At 44.3% G+C, this 16,114-nt stretch overlaps 1 protein-coding gene across 2 annotated transcripts in view; it reads left to right on the forward strand.

The window, feature by feature from the left end:
* The first annotated feature begins 7,390 nt into the window (after positions 1-7,390).
* Positions 7,391-16,114, forward strand: part of sema6a (sema domain, transmembrane domain (TM), and cytoplasmic domain, (semaphorin) 6A) — a 70,457-nt gene continuing 61,733 nt past the window's right edge. The window contains exon 1 of one of the 2 annotated variants that reach the window (XM_023836633.2): positions 7,391-7,925. The gene's annotated coding sequence lies outside the window, so the exon portion shown is untranslated. The remainder of the gene's footprint in view (positions 7,926-16,114) is intronic. The other variant, XM_023836632.2, reaches the window with a different exon arrangement.

Consider the following 16,114-nt stretch of genomic DNA (forward strand, 5'->3'; position numbering starts at 1 on the left):
GATTGAAAATAATATTTGTTTTTATATCCAAAAATCTCAAATAAATGGACTGCAAGGTCATTTCACTGTATTTGTTTGAGAGGATGTTAACTGATTTACCATGTCCGTAGCTGCAAGGCTACTTCTACAATAGAAAACTGCCAATTAATGATAACATTTTCAGTGTTTCTTCACTTTTTCCATGCCCTTCTCAATGTTCTCTATATCACTTTTCATCCTGTAGTCTGCTGTAATGACTCTTTAAATAGCAATAGTTGGTCTCTTTATGACGCCAACCAGGAAGTGACATCATTGATGGAAGGAATGCAACAGCACAAAGATCAATAAGTGATACTAATGAGTTTCATGAATTTTGTGACAGTTTGGTTTGTTTCACTCTACCGCATTCAACCCTTTTTAGGTAAAGTTATAGAAATTAATATAATAAAACACCTTTATTATCATTGGGTAGAAAGCAGGGGTGTGGCTATGGGTGGACAAGGTCAGCAGAATGCAGCATCAGCCATTTACTCAGCAGAATTGTGGTTAAGGGGCCTGACCAAGGGTTTGAGGGTGCTATGATTAACCTGCTGGCTATGGGATTTGAACCAGCAACCTTCCGGACACCGGCAGGAACTCCGAACCCACAGGGCCGTAACGTCAACATTTCAAATGATTTTTTGAAAAGAATATCTAAATTAGCTTCAGCTTTTCACCTTTACGTTAGTTCACTATCGATTGCTGACTGGGCAGTGGTAACTTAAGCTCTCGATTTCCGCCCTGCTATAAACCAAACAGGACGTAAACTTCCTCCAAACAAAAAAGGCGACACAACTTAGGGCTCACCTTGAAATCCCTTTGTTTGTGATTTAATGGTAAAATAAAACTGCCGTACCACTATTCCTGCAGTCTTTCACGTCGTTTATGACCCAGCTACAGTACATGTGTGAACATGGGACAGTGTCACATCTCCTGGCCACCCAAGGTTGCCTGGGGCCGCATAAACTCCCATGACAAGCTGCTAAAAAGTCACCGATTCGCTGTACATCCAAAGTTTATCACCATGTCTTTGACTCCTTATTATTTCTGTAGCTCTTTCCGGCCTGGAGGTGGACGGACGATGTCCCCCTCCCTTCAGGGGCAGGTCAGCCTCATCCCAGCCCCCTACCAGGGGTGGGTGACACGGGCCAAGCCAATTACCATACTCCGTCTTGCAGATGAAGACATCAGATAGGCTGTTGATGAGGATCTGTCATCACCTGCAGATGAACGAGATGATCAGACTCAGGTTCAGGTTTCAAATGAGTGTGTGTTCCATGTATTTTAAGTTACTGTGCTGAAGATCCTGCCCCCCTAACACACACATAGAAATGTACTCATATCTTTGTGAGGACCGACTATTCATTTCTATGGGCAAATCCCCAATCCCAACAATCTCAACCTTAACCCCTACTCAGCCCTAACCTTAATGATAAACAACCAAATGAAATACAAAAACTTTTGGTATTTTTAATTTTTTGATTCCATATAAAATTGAATTTCCACTTGTAGGGCCTGAAAAAATGGTCCCCACAACTTCAAAATAACAGGCTTTTATCACATTGTGAGGAGATTTGGTGTGGTCCCCACAATGTAATGTATATCTGACCCCCACACACACACAGACAGACACGTCATGACTCATGTACAGTATATTTCCGAGTAAGTGATTTTGTGTCTGATAAGCCAATATAAAAATGTTTTATCTTTATCTGCGTGAATCACACACAGAAAGCACAACTGCTGGACAAAGCAGCTGATTCTGCACTATTAAAAAAAAATCCCTCCCGGTTGGAGTATTTTGGTTCGTTGAAGCACACAGGAAGACTACTATGTGTGATGAGTCAAAGTATTTGTGCAAAAAAAAAACAAAAAAAAAACGCAAAATTGGCTGTTTTGTATAATTTCCTTGGAGTTCTTTCAATTTCTTTGTGCAGCCACGACACTCAAGGAATAGAAGATCACCACATCATGTGACTTTTGTATGAAAAGTGGGTACAATGTTCGGGTGCGGTAAGAGGTTCGGATTCGTTTTGGCAGCCATTTTGTACTTCTGTGTCAGATGGGTTGGGGTTGAATAAATCATGCAAAACATGTTGATTCTGTTGATATTTCTCATTTTTTTCTTATAAATATAGTAATGCCTTGAATCCTGTATCCTTTCCCATTGAAGCGTAACAGCCTACAGGTGTGTAGGAGGGTCTGGAATGGAGCGTGTAGAGAATACATGTGTGCGGTAACAGCTATGTGCAAAGCGACCTTGAACGTGATCCATCCATGAGCGCACCACCCGCATATTCCTGTTCCACCTTATCACGAACCATCCGACCACTATTCCTGCAGCCTTCTGTCGTTTATGTTTGTTTAGACCAAGGTTACTACGCCCCCGAGAAATGAGGGCCAGTGCCACTAATGTAGAATCAGCTCAGTGTCATCACCTAGCTATTCTGGTGTCTTGCATGAGGAGCCTTGCTCTTTGATACGCCGCTGTGAAAAACTACTCAAAGCAATCGTAAGAATCCATGAGACATCTACCTTGTCCTTCTTGAAATGAAATTTATATGGGCTATTTATTTGGGCTATTTATATGGGCAATTGCAGATCTTATTTAAAAAGTCACGCTAAAGCTGAACGACAGAAACTGACACCCGCCCTTGCCTTAATAAGATTGTAAAACCATTCTGTGCATTGCCAGGCGTGGAGTAGCTCATTATGTCAGGGACCCGTGCTGGAAGGCCGTGGGCTTGGATCCTGTGGTTGGCAGAATAATCACATCACCTCTGGGCCCCTGAGCATGGCCCCTAACCCTGAACTGCTTCAAGGGTGCTGGGTGCCGGCCAGCTTCCCTCACTAGTAAGTCACTTTAGACAACATCGGCTGCTAAATAAATGTAAATGAATGTATGTGTACAGCTGGGAGAGTATCCTTGTGTTTACGCCTGTGGAAGAGAAGCTAGCCGGACCATTTCACCAGGGGGTTTATTAAATGTTTATCACATCTCATTTTAAGAAAGCCTACACCCTTTCGTAGTTTATTTCATTTTCTTTTTCAGCTCAGTTACACATCGTAGCTTTGCGTTAAACTGTTATATTAACCAGTGATGAAAACAGTTTTGCAGAAACTGTGTTAAATGTCACTTCTTGTGGTCACTGACGTGCTTCATGGCGATACGTGACACGAGAGGAGTCCCACTTTCGCCGACAGTGTCGCCAGGGATGGTTTCGCCACGACATCCGGTCTCTACGGCGATGCAAAGGCAATGAATGGGGATCAAAGGACGAGCGCCGATGCACAGGCTGAATGAAACGCTGAGCGAATGCGTGAGTGGGGCTGCATCCTGCCACGTGAATCTGTGATACCCCGCGGCACGCAACACGAAGGTGCCAAACATGTGACCACATATAAACAAGCTCGAGACAATCTGCTCCTCCTTTCCATTTAGTGAAATGTACAAGGACTGATGCCATTTCAAATGAATACAGACGACGATAGTCCTTCACGCAGGATGTAAATGGCTCTGATTTTATTTTCATTGCAGGATTTATTTGTTAAGTAGTCTGCTTTCCGCAGAAAGCCTTTGGAGGATATACTATTCTGCACTTTGTCCATTTATACAGCATGACATCTTCTGAGGCTTTTAGCGTAAGTACCTTTTCTCAAGGACACAATGACAGTCCAGATCCCAGCATAAACATTTATGTTGCTGATGCCCACTAAAATTTGTGGGATGGATGGCTTAAAGTGAAAGTCAATTGCCGTGGAAATTACTCATATTCACCTTAATATTCTGCTTCATCATGACGTTCCGTCACTGAATAATTACAGTTCAAAAGTCACTCAGATGTCATCTAATGGAGAAATGCAAGCCTATTAAATGTACAAAACCCACTGCCTGTGTGGTTAAATGCTACCATGGACCAGAATGATACTGTGACATTTCATTTGCAAGATAAAGGAAATATTTACAGACTTGCCACGGCAGATAACATTACCCGTTATATAATAATCAGGTCGGACCTCATGAAATATGGAACACTGTGGTTTTTTTTTCATCTTCTGTAAAGGCTGAGGGGAGATTCTGCAGCAATAGCAAAAAAAAAATGAACGAGAAATGAACCTGTATTTACACACACACACACAGGTTTGTAATTATATCTTTGTGGGGACTCTCCATTCATTTCTATAGGGAATGACGATCTTAACCCCTACCCAGCCCTAACCTTAACCATAAGTAACCACACAAAATATGAGATGTTTGGCATTTTTAGTTTTTTGATTGGTTTGATTCACAGATCTTTGTCGGGGCCTGAAAAATGGTCCCCACAACGCCAAAAAAAACAGGTTATTATTACATTGTGGGGGACATTTGGTCCCCACAATGTAATGTAAACCTAATCCACACACACACATAGGAGATGGCACAGGATGCAGGAGCAGAACACAGCTGGGCCACACCTCTGCACCTGGACGCATCTTTAGACTGACAAATTTGTCGTCCCGCTGATGACAGATTAAGGGTTTAATAGGTTTACGCAGCATTACTGAACAGAACGACACAGCCACTCAAGACTCTGTACCTTTTTTCCAGGGCCTCTCTGAGCTCGACGCAGCCGCCTTTTTGTAATTAAACTGAAATAAACCAAATTAACAAGACATGAGCTAAATGGAAAGTGTGCCCCCATCACCGCCCAGGGCTAATTACTTCACGCCATTAACATCCATGCAGTACAGCAGGTGAGGAGCGGGATTCCAGGCCAGCCTCCTGTCCTCTTCACATTTTTAACTATTTATGCGTTTCCAGATGGCACGGGCCACACAGACCATACAAGCAAACTGAAACGCAAAGATCTGGCCCAGAGCATTCCGGAAACATGCCGAGTCATCGTTCCCTTCCTGAGTGACAGTGGGCAGGGCAGCACATCAGACACGAGGGACACGAGAAACGTTAGGAAGCTTCACCGTAGACCAGAAAAACTGAACTCGGAAGCTGGCTGAGAATATCAAAAACACCAGCATCCACCTCAGACTATGAGAAGATTAAAATTAGAAAGTGGGCTTCATACACGGGTTTTGTCTCCGGGCCACAGTGCCATAATGTGATCAGAATGGAACTAGAGATCAGCTCTAACTCTTCCCTGCGGAATACACACATTACATTTCCAAAGGTAACCCTTACAGCGTGTAATGTAACGGCGTGAGCCAGTCTCTGGGAATCATCAGCAGTACACCCACTGTCGCCGGCCTGCAGCAGATTTGCTCGGCCTCAGACAAATGTCCTACTCTGAGCCAAGCTGATCACCTGCACCACAGCAAGACTCCAAAGGCAACGTCTACCATCAATGATACATTTGGTCTAACAGTGACCTAATTTATCAGCTGCAATATTAAAAGTATGCAGCTGTTTTTTTTTAACTCTAAAACATTTTTCATTATGACACCTTTATTTTTTGATGGAAAATACAGAGAAAGAAGGTGTTTGATCAATGAGTTTCCTTTAGCCTAATTTGCTTTGGTATTCGGAGTATGAGAGTGTGACACATAGACTAGCCTTAGGACTCAGAGAGGGCATTCGTTTACAGGCACCCAGAATACTCAGCAATACTCCCCTTCATTACTTATGGACCACAGCAACACATTCAAGCTCGTTTGTGGGCGAGAAAACCGTCCACTGCAGTGACTTTAATTTGCAACTATAAATTTAAAGCAGTGTTTCGCGAAGCAAACAGGAGTTCTGTGGCCAATTAGGAAGAACTGAGACCTCCCAGGGATCCGTTTGACTCCTCACTCAGACAATAAATATTGTGCCATTTGAGATTATATAAAAAGCGATATTTTTCATGGTTCATGGTGGTGCGAATCATCATCTCACCCTTTCGATATTGTTAATCCTAAGTGATAGTTATTATTGCTATATAATAATTCCTTTGCTTTCCTAAGAATGTACTCTGGATACTGTTAACTGATCTGTTCCTTTTTAAGATTTACCCATGGTACTAACTCCTGCAGTGCCTTCCCGAGCTGACCTCTGACCTCTGTAGCAAACGTCCTTGCAGTGTGTGCTTTATTTTTTTGTAGCACTGACCCTGTTTGTGTCTCACCTCCGGCTAAGGATGGATCATCACGCAGGTTGGTCCTGTGCTGTTAGCTCCTCTGGTGATGCTACACTTCATATCTAGCAATGCTGGAGGCTTAGATGATGTTGAAAAAGAGTGAAATCAACCATGACTGCTTCACAAAGAGGTCGTGCTTCTTCTAAAAGGCAATTTAATATCACACACCTTTGTCGTTTTAGATATATGTCTCTGATTATCCAAAATCAAATGGCTTTGGGATATTTTTCCAGCTGGGTTAAAGCTGAGTCCTATATTTGTTAAACCTCTCCTAGATTCTGCGGTGAATTTTCATGTAAAAGTAATATATAACTTTTCAATTGGTCTCAGATGGTCCGTATTACTCTCCAGTAGGACTAGTGGAAAGTCATTACAAGACAGACCGCAGGCATAACTGTTTATAACATAAGCAGGTCATCTATCCGGAGCACCATCTGAAAACCGTTCAAAATGCAGGTGGGTTTCTAATAGAAAACTAAACAAGTCTTATGGTCAAATTTACCGTGAACATACGGTGTATTGGAGCTGATACATAGATTTGATTAGCGACATAACGTAACTTATTTTTAAAAACAGCCGTTCCAAAGACACCACTTGTTATCGTAAATTGATTTTGGCGACGCCTAACGGGGAAAAGCACTTGCTAAATCAATGAATTAAACAGCAGCGATACACATTAGGTGAGGCCGGGAAATATTCGGTGATGACTGAAAAAAAAACAAAGAATCATCAGTCTGAGCAGGAAACCAATTCTAAAGATCAACTGCGCAAAGGTTTTACTTAATACTACCCAAGTGACCACGAACTCCAAACCGAGTCCCTAACATGACAGCTACGCATTCTCCAGTACGTACCCTGACCTCATGCTACTATAAATAAATGTACAGCTTGACATCTGAACAACTGGGTTTAATTAAACTGGGTTTGCCAACTTTTAGGGGGTTTTAAGGGGAATCAGTGTCTGCTGGACCACCGGAGAAGGACGTCCCCTGGTGAAGAAAAGGAAGGTGTGAATTGGCTCGGCTACGTGGCGTCCCTTCGCTGTGTAGGCAAAGGCGATGAACCCGCGGGCTTGGTCAGTGGCTCCGGGAAGCGCATCTCCACGGACCTAATGCGACCGGACACGCCTTGGTGCTCTGGCACCAAACGGCGATGCAAGGCAACGCACGTTGTTACACCTAGCACATAAACGTTGGGCTTGTACAGATTTTTTTTTTTTTAGTTCAACAACCATGCTATAATGTGACTGCTCGCTGTGTCTTCATCCACACAAGTGCAGCCCAGTCCACAGGCAAGCCGGGGAAACAAAAGATCCGATCCACACCACGGCGCGCCAGCCTCCAGCTTTAGCTCCTCCCTGCGTGTAGCGAGTGACAGCTGGGATCGCTGCGCTCTCCGAAGGAAGCTTCACCTCCAAATAGGATGACTAGCAGCTTTTGTGGGCGAACTGCGTTCGGTTTCTCCGAAAGCTCTGGGACGCTCCTTCCTCAGTGCTTTTTTAATACCGATCGGTCCCGTTAGTTTTTTTTATTTTTCATTATTATTTTTTTCTTAGTAGGATTTAAACATCGTTGCTTGGATTTCCAGTGGATTTTCTCATTCGGAGAACAAAGTGTGCGCGTTGATTTTAGAAAAAAAAAATATCTCGATTATTATGCTCTAAAAGTGCCCCTTCCCGTTGCTGCCATACGTTTAAATACCGAAAGCGAACTGTTGTGCGACAAAATCTTTAATGGATTACCACCAGGACGAGCGGCAGTCCGGTCCCCCGCTCCGCTGACCATCCGTGAGCTGAAGGTAGAGTGTTTACAGATATTCTGTGCCTCTGAAGTAACTTGCATGCGTCCCTAAGACTCTTTGTTCAATGGCAATGCCTCTGTGGTGGTGCAATTAATAACCCCGTAACAAGTGCAGTATCAGTAATAAGTAACTTCTGCGTGGGAACGGTGCCGACCGTGGTACTTCAAAACTTTAAGTGCTGTGGAGCAGTAGTCAATATGTTTGAATATGTGTGCGTCTGTGTGTGTGTGTGTGTGTATATACAGTATATATACATATATATATATATATACATACATACATATACACACGTAGTTAGTGTGTTCATGTGAAGAAGAAAGCAGTAAATGTCATTTATCGTGCACATTTACCCATTTGCCTTGATTGGTTTACGAGCGGTTTTACGTTCTTAAATCACATTTCCATTGAGCTCTTAACCTGCATAAATTACGCTTGAGAGGCAGTTAAAAGGTGGCCAGATGCCCTCTCGGATGTGAAACACAAGAGGCGACCCGAACATGAACTACATTCCTTCCAGAATCGCTTTTTAAATAGATAATTATTATTTTTTCCCTTTCCCCGAGGATCGGTAAGCAGGTTTGTCGGGAGGACAGTGAGACCCCGAAGATACCATACCTATGTCTACTAGTACCGGGGCTCAAAGGCTGCCGTCAAGCAGTAGCCTGACCGAGACTGAGAATCTCCCTCTTTCTGTGATATCCAGTGATATCATAACGTATCAACGCTGTAATCAAACCACGCGTTTTAGTTTGGTGTTTAAAATAATCTGGACTCATTCCTATGTATCTATAATAGCGATTTCGATTAATCTGATTATGAGTCCAATACGTAATTTTCACAGGAGTTTGTATAGCCGTTTGCCGCGTGTGATGTTCACAGCAGAGAGTTTGGCTGGTAGTTCGCTATTACTCGAACCCGGTGCGCTTTGAAGTGCGATTTAATTCTTTTTTATTTGTTACTCCAAATTCCGCCGTGCATGTTGGAGATAAAGCCCTCTTTCAACTGCTTTTCTACTCTAAAACCGGCTTCAGCGAATGAAGTTCCTTTTTTATTTTTTATAGAACTGTTACTCCACATCCATCCGTGCATGCTGGCGATGACCCCTTTCAATTGCAGAGCCAACTTAAAATGATTTTCTGACAATGAATATGTCGCCAGTGAGGCCTGTTGTCACATTGTAATTTGTTTTCAGAGCAAACAGTTTTATACCTGAAAAAGTCCGTCATTGATGTCGGAAAATACGGATTACACGGACATACACAGACATACCCAAGTTTACTCTGGGCATAGATCTCTCTCTCTCTCTCTCACACACACACACACACACACACACACACACACACACACACACACAAGAGCATCCATGCGCTTTGGTCTTTGCTTACATAGACGCCGGTGATTAGAAATAGCGGCAAGGTGCATAACGCCCCTCGAACAGTTGGAGCGCATCAGGCCCATCAGTTGTCATCCAGGGCAGTGGGGGTTGGGGAGCTAAGGGCCGGCTTGCCGGGTGGTCGCCCCGCCAGTCACTCCACCGGGTCCTAGAGAACGGGGCGAGGGGATATAGCGCGCTGGGATGGGCGCGCCCGCCTCCGACACCTCATCTGGCAGCTGAGACACTGAGTGGATGCGGGTTAATCACCTATAATATAGGGCATTTGTCTTATTGCATAAAATGTACACTCATCATCAGTGTGTGTTTGTGTGTGTGTGTGTGTGTGTGTGTGTGTGTGTGTTTTCCGTGCACGTAGGCTACAGTATAGAAACAATGCGTATTGTTTATTCATATTGAAAATATATGAAGTCACGTGAAGGGTTTTTGCAAGTGACAAAGCCCTACACACGCCAACTGCATTTTATCATTTGGGTTAAAATACCGGTATTATTTTGTCGGCCTTCTTTACCAAAAGAAATATTAAAATATTAGGACTACCCAAGAATTTTAGGATGTAGCCCAAACAGCAGTGGAAATGGTTTATATAACTCTGTAAAACACTATATTTAGCTGTATTTATATTATGTTTAATGTAATTTCCGCAAAACCATAAATTAATTGCATGTATAGGCGTACTGAAAGGGCAGACTTATTAATTACAACAAAACATATATAAACGCTTCAGTTTTATCAAATGTACCGTTATATTGTCTGTACATTGGGGTAATTACATTTTAGAGAGTATTTACGACATGTATTAATATATTGCAATATATTACAATAAAGGTGATAAGATGTAAATAAACCGTGGAAAATTATAACGTCGTTAGGGAAGTTCTGGTTCAGGTTCATTTTCAGGCAGTGTTGAGGAAAGACCGGCTTTAAAAAACATCAGCTTTTAAAATGAACGAGATGCTGGCCCAATATAGGCTACTGAAAATTCATTAGCAGAAGATTAATAGCAGATCGCCACTAAACAGCGCCCTGGTTGACTGGGAGATTGAAGTGAACTTGGTTTTGCCACCGGGACGACTCACCATGTCCGTAAGTATCGGCGGCGCACTGAGCGCGGCCGATCTGCCTTTTGAGTAACAATAAGTCTGCCTTTGTGTGTCTGTCACACGGCGTGGTGGGGTGCATGTGTCCGTGCGCTTCGGCCAAGGGGCGCTGCGTGTGAGTGATGAGTCCGGAGATGCGGCTCAAAGGAGCCGGCGCGGCTCATTGTGGATTTCAATGCATGGGTGGCAGCATATCTGATAGATTTGTAAACGAGAGCGGCGAACACTGTGTGCCATTGTTGGTGTTTCACTTGACAGGTGTCTCATTAATGACGGTCTGTCTAGCGAGTTTCAAACGCCTAATGCAACCGTATAAATAAGAAGTCCATATTTAAAAATATCCGCCCGCTTCTATTAGGAGACGGAGTTGCTCTTCAGCTTACATGGAACTGATATTTGCAGTTGAATCTACATTGTGGAAAAAACCTTATATGTAAAATTTTATCGGATGGCAATAGTGTATAGCCTATCTGGAATTATGCAACATAAAATGTAGCTGAGGATTTATAAGAACTCTTAGCAAGAAAGTACAACAGTACAAATACGATGCGTGTACATCGTGTTTTATTGATTTAAAATGCATTAAACGGGAACCAACATGATGATGTGGAGTATTATTATTATTATTGTTGTTGTTTATTGTTTGTACTGGGTAAATACTCCGATATCTGGGGAATTTCTTGAGATTTAACCTTACACCCATGGTATGAAGCCTATTGTGCTGCCTCTAGCCTGATTAGGCTGAAGCGTAGCTATCACCCCTGTCTCCCAAACAATGATCTGTAATTCTCATTTTGGTAGCTGGTTGCTCAGCTGTGGTCACATGGTTGGCTGAACAGTCATTAATGGGTCTGTCCTGTTGTTGGAAATCACTCCTTCCTACTTAATGCCGTGATTGATGATGATTTTCAAGAGGGTAAATGATGTTCATTACAAAGATACCTGGAAGCGCATAAAATCCATTATTTATGAAGCACCAAATCCTTCATTTTTCAGAAATGAGCTGAAATCCCGCTGCATGTTTTAAAGCAGAGATATAGTGTGGCCCTGGCGGAGTGAAACTGGGGTGTAGAATCCTCCCCACGCTTTAAATATACAGAATCAAATCCTTTTTATTTGATTTAATTTCTGGATTTTTATATTCGTGTTGAAAATGCACAAGGAAATGCTAATACATTACATTTTTGGAAATCAAAAAATTGAGATCTACTTTCTGGATGGTACTGCGAATCACTGAGATTGAAGCACGAAGATAATTAGAGAACGTAATAGACGTCTGGGGAGCGCTGTTAGCATGTAGCCGCGCATAATCACTGAAGCCGGTTACGTGTATAAGTAGATATTAAGGGGATAATAAACCTCACTGCCTGCTCTGTGGTTTATGTCATAAATATAAATGCACCGTTGAGTCGCGATTACTTGCTGGATATTTGTTGCCTGCACAGTTGAATCCTCATTCCCCGATTGGTCACTGGTCTCCAGTGGAATTACATCAGTTGAAATGCTAGTCAGACTTTTCCTTTCTGTCTTATTCATCAACCGCCCCCCCCTCCCCTCCCGACGCATGCACACCCCCAGCAGATGTTGTTACATGATTTTACAAAAGCCAATCTTCCGTCGGAGCAAAATGACATCCTGGTGTTCCCAGTGAAAGAGGAAAATTTTGCATCAGAGTTGTTATGCATTCAGTGTGGTTTTCAGAACACCGAGGCAGCGCTGAATAACTCAACAAATACGTTTTGGTACGAATAAACATATTTTTTTATGTGCTGACACAATTTGCCTTTTTGGGAATCTGGTTGGTAAAGCTAAGCAAATTAAACTACTTTAAGTTAAACTCCGGGATGTTACATGAAGTTGCAGAGATTTTGTTTTGAATGCACGCCTGTTTTTATTTGTTGTTAAATGAACAACCGTAAGACCTAACAGTCAGCTGGCCTGAGCTGTGATTCACAGTAATATTTTATGGTTGCTTGCAATGTTAGTCTGGCTGATTTGGATTTACTGTTCTGAATATACGGTCTGCAGTGTACCTATGTCATTCTTATCCGACCTGGAAAAGCACCAAAGAGAAGTGAGCAGAACGAGGCAGGAGGCGGAGCTGGGAAGGTTCTGAGATGTAGCTCCACCTACACCTCTGCCTCCACCTCCCAGGACGGGAGCGAATGCCACGGCGTGTCCTTGTCCCCTTCTGCTGCTGTGTTTGCGACTTGCGGGGACCTGTCCCCAGCCCCCTAGCGGTTCCCTCGCTGATCGTGCTACAGATGGGCATGGCCTCCCCCCTCCGAGACCCCTGACACCACTCAGAGGAGACCACCTTTGGGTTGAGTTCACTCACAGCGGAGCAGAATATATTTAGCACGCTAAATATTTAACTTCATCTCTCTGCACTGACTTTCATCTGATGTCATGTCTCCCTGTGCATTTGGTGTGCCTGAGGTGGGTTCTCCCCGCTTGTTCTCCTGCCTGCTCTTTCCTGAAATGTGCTCTTTCCTGAAATTATCGACTGGAAACAACATTAACTCTGATGCATCCCTGGTGGTCCACCTCCAGATTCATTGAAAGCTGCGATGGAAAGCTAAAGCTGTTACCACCGCCGTTAAAGTAAATATTTTACACTGGGTGTCAAGTTCACTGAGGCCAGAGTTAAATGTCCCCATGGTAAATGGGCCTGACCACTCTGCGATGTGGGAACATCCTGACGGGTGTATGGCTCACAGAGCAGAGATGTGTTTCCTTGATTTACTGATAGCTCATGACAAGCCTTTCTTTGGCTTTCATTACCAGTTCATATGTAATTTCCGTTCTATTCCTATGTTCTTATCAGACTGATACTTTTCTCCAAAGCCACTTACAGGTCATTGTAAATAATATGGGTGACAAACAGTCAAAGAGCATAAACACAGACATGTAATTAGTGAGGATAGTGCATCTTATGGAGCCACATAGACTAATTTGCTTCACGTGCTGTGAAGTTCCACGTTGTGTGGTTCCCAGTTGCTCTTAATGGGGGTTTGGGGTCTGAGGCATCCATCAAGCCTCCAAAGTAACCATACTCATGAATGTCCCATCTTGCCATTGAGTTTTCTATCCCCCTTCCGGAAGTCACAGTGGACCAGATTGATGAATTTACTCTACTGGAACTTGAAGTCCTGTGGTTCAACAGCCTGTAAAAACCAGGGTGCATCGATTTCTTGGTCCGACGGATCTGATGTCATTTCCGGGGACCGGGGAACTGCCTCCCAGTGAGACGGTCCCCGGTGAGTATCCAGTGCGATGGTCCCCTGTGAGTATCCAGTGTGACGGTCCCCTTTGAGTATCCTGTAAAACCCTCAAGAGTGACGGAATCTGAGACTGCAGTGTAGAAGCTATTGCTTCTTGGCTCCTGAAGTGAATGAAGGTTCCATTCAGCCTCTCTGTGTTGGCATCTTAGTTGTTGCCCCATGTGGGCGTGTGTGTTAAAGAGCTTCCTGGCAGTAACCCTCAGGTCAGAAGGTCCTTCCCACTTGAGATGAGAAGGGGGGATGTGCTTGGGTGGAGTGTTTTTAATCTAATGTCCAGACACCAGAGATGGCAGAAGGGCCTGAATTCTGCATGGTATGTGCGTCTTTTCGAGCAATCAAGTCCTTTCAAAGGCCATTTCTGCTATAGTACATCTTTGTACCATTGACCCAGTTTAAGGACATTGAGTATGCAGACATTGAGTACATAGCCATTGAGTATATGACCATGGAGTACATAATCATGGAGTATGTAATCATGGAATATGTAGTCAATGAGTATGTAGCCATGGAGCACAAAACCCTGTTGTACATAGCCCTGGTGTACGTAGCTATGAAGTACATATCCATAGAGTATGTAACCACAGAGTACACAGCCATGGAGTATGTAGCCATTGAGTTACTAGGTAGGGAATCAATGCCTGTCGAGTAAGCAGCCTGTGGCGTAGTGGGGTTGGTGTGCAGGCGGATATGAGCTGCCTGTATTCACAGGTGCCGTGTGCAGTTTCTGCCTGTGGTGTACTACTGAAAAGAGGATCTCCACAAGCAGGGCTCTTGATGTTTTATCAGAGGCACGGCCCGCAATGTGCTGAGCAGACACCTGAGGAAAGCATTCGTCAGCAGCAGCGGGGGGGGGCGCCAGCTTCAGGAAGACGGCGGAGCCCACGGTGCGGACGCGTGGTTCCGGAGCTGGGGAAGGGCGCTTAACCTGAACCGCTTAAGTAAATATCCAGCCGAACAAGCGGTTAGCTGGACAGGCCGGCCGGCGGTTCGCGGAGACGGAGATCAATTGAACGGCGCGCGGACAAATGGCACATTATCCTCACCGCCAATTTTTTTTCTCCCTCCGCTAAAGTGCGACGTGCAAAAGTAGCAGTTAACTAGGTCAGGCTCCCGTAATGTGTGCTTATCCACGGTACAATTTGAAAATCACAGGTTCTAAGCCGCTTGCCTACCCGAAATCCAGCTGCAGAGGCGCGGTACATTAAACAGGGGCCCACCGCCCCATTTTTCCACGGAGTTATTAGCAGAGACACTTGGGGGTGGGGGGTGGGGGGGGGGGGAGCACGGTCTGACACCTGTGAAGTACATGATGGTATAATTACAGTCTTTACTGTGACAACAAGCTCTACAGGGTGAAAACAACATGGGGAATTGAGTGGTATGTAAGACCTCGGGAGTTAATGGTGGTCAAAATTACACCCACGTCTAAATTAAGTTTTGATTAATTAGTTTGACCAAGCCACCGGGATTCGAGTCTGCTGTTTTGTTTTCCTGTTTCCTTTTTGGTGAGTGGAAAAAAAATGGTGATAAAGTCATAATTTTCAGCATTGCATTTATATACAGTTGGCCTGGTGTGACAGCATGAAACGATTTGCTGTGTTAATGTTTAGTGTAAAGCATCAATTAGGCGAGCATTGATTTGACAGAGAATAAAGTCATAAAAGGGCCCCCTCCCAGACGCGGCTGAAATCCCATCCCCGCGCGCCTGTCTTCCTGTTCAGGGTGCTGAGCTGACGATCTGGCTGCCGTACAGTTTCGGGGAGTGGGAGAATTACACAGGCTTTACTTCAGTAACAATGAATACAGGCCACCCAGGCCTGCGAACGAGATGCAGGAAGACACTAGCTGGGAAAACATACGGCTGGAGGAGGTAAAGCTGGGAGATTTAAGGCTGGGAAGACACTGGGATGAAAGACGTAAGGTTCGGAAATACAGAGCTGGAGGATGGGGTTGGGGAAGCCACAGGGCTGGGGAATCACTGGGAAATCACTGGGGCGAACAGGTGAACGGCTGAATGTGCTCCTATGGACATGAAGCCAGGATGGCTGCTTAACCGAATTCACAGGATCCGCAGACATTCGTCTGTCCGCTGCTGTATTTATACTCTCTGAAATCTCGTCTCGCTGCCAAAAGGTGTGGCTGCAAAATTGCTAATTCATCATCGCACGTTTCGCAACTGACAAAGAAATGTATTTTTGTACCGGCGTTTTGAATGCGCCCCTCCAAATTGGGCCGTGAATTAACGCTTACGGGATGCTGGTGTGCCCCCCCCGGCCGCAGTCTCGCCAGCTCATTGGTGGCGGGTTGAACCGCACAGCCCACGCATGGTGCTGGTGGGGTCGGGCCTCCCCCCCGCCTCCCTGAGCTCCACGGACACCACCCCTCCTTTTGAATCTATTAATCATATAT

The sequence above is a fragment of the Paramormyrops kingsleyae genome, chromosome 2 (assembly GCF_048594095.1).
Source record: "Paramormyrops kingsleyae isolate MSU_618 chromosome 2, PKINGS_0.4, whole genome shotgun sequence".
Classification (NCBI taxonomy): Eukaryota; Metazoa; Chordata; class Actinopteri; order Osteoglossiformes; family Mormyridae; genus Paramormyrops; species Paramormyrops kingsleyae.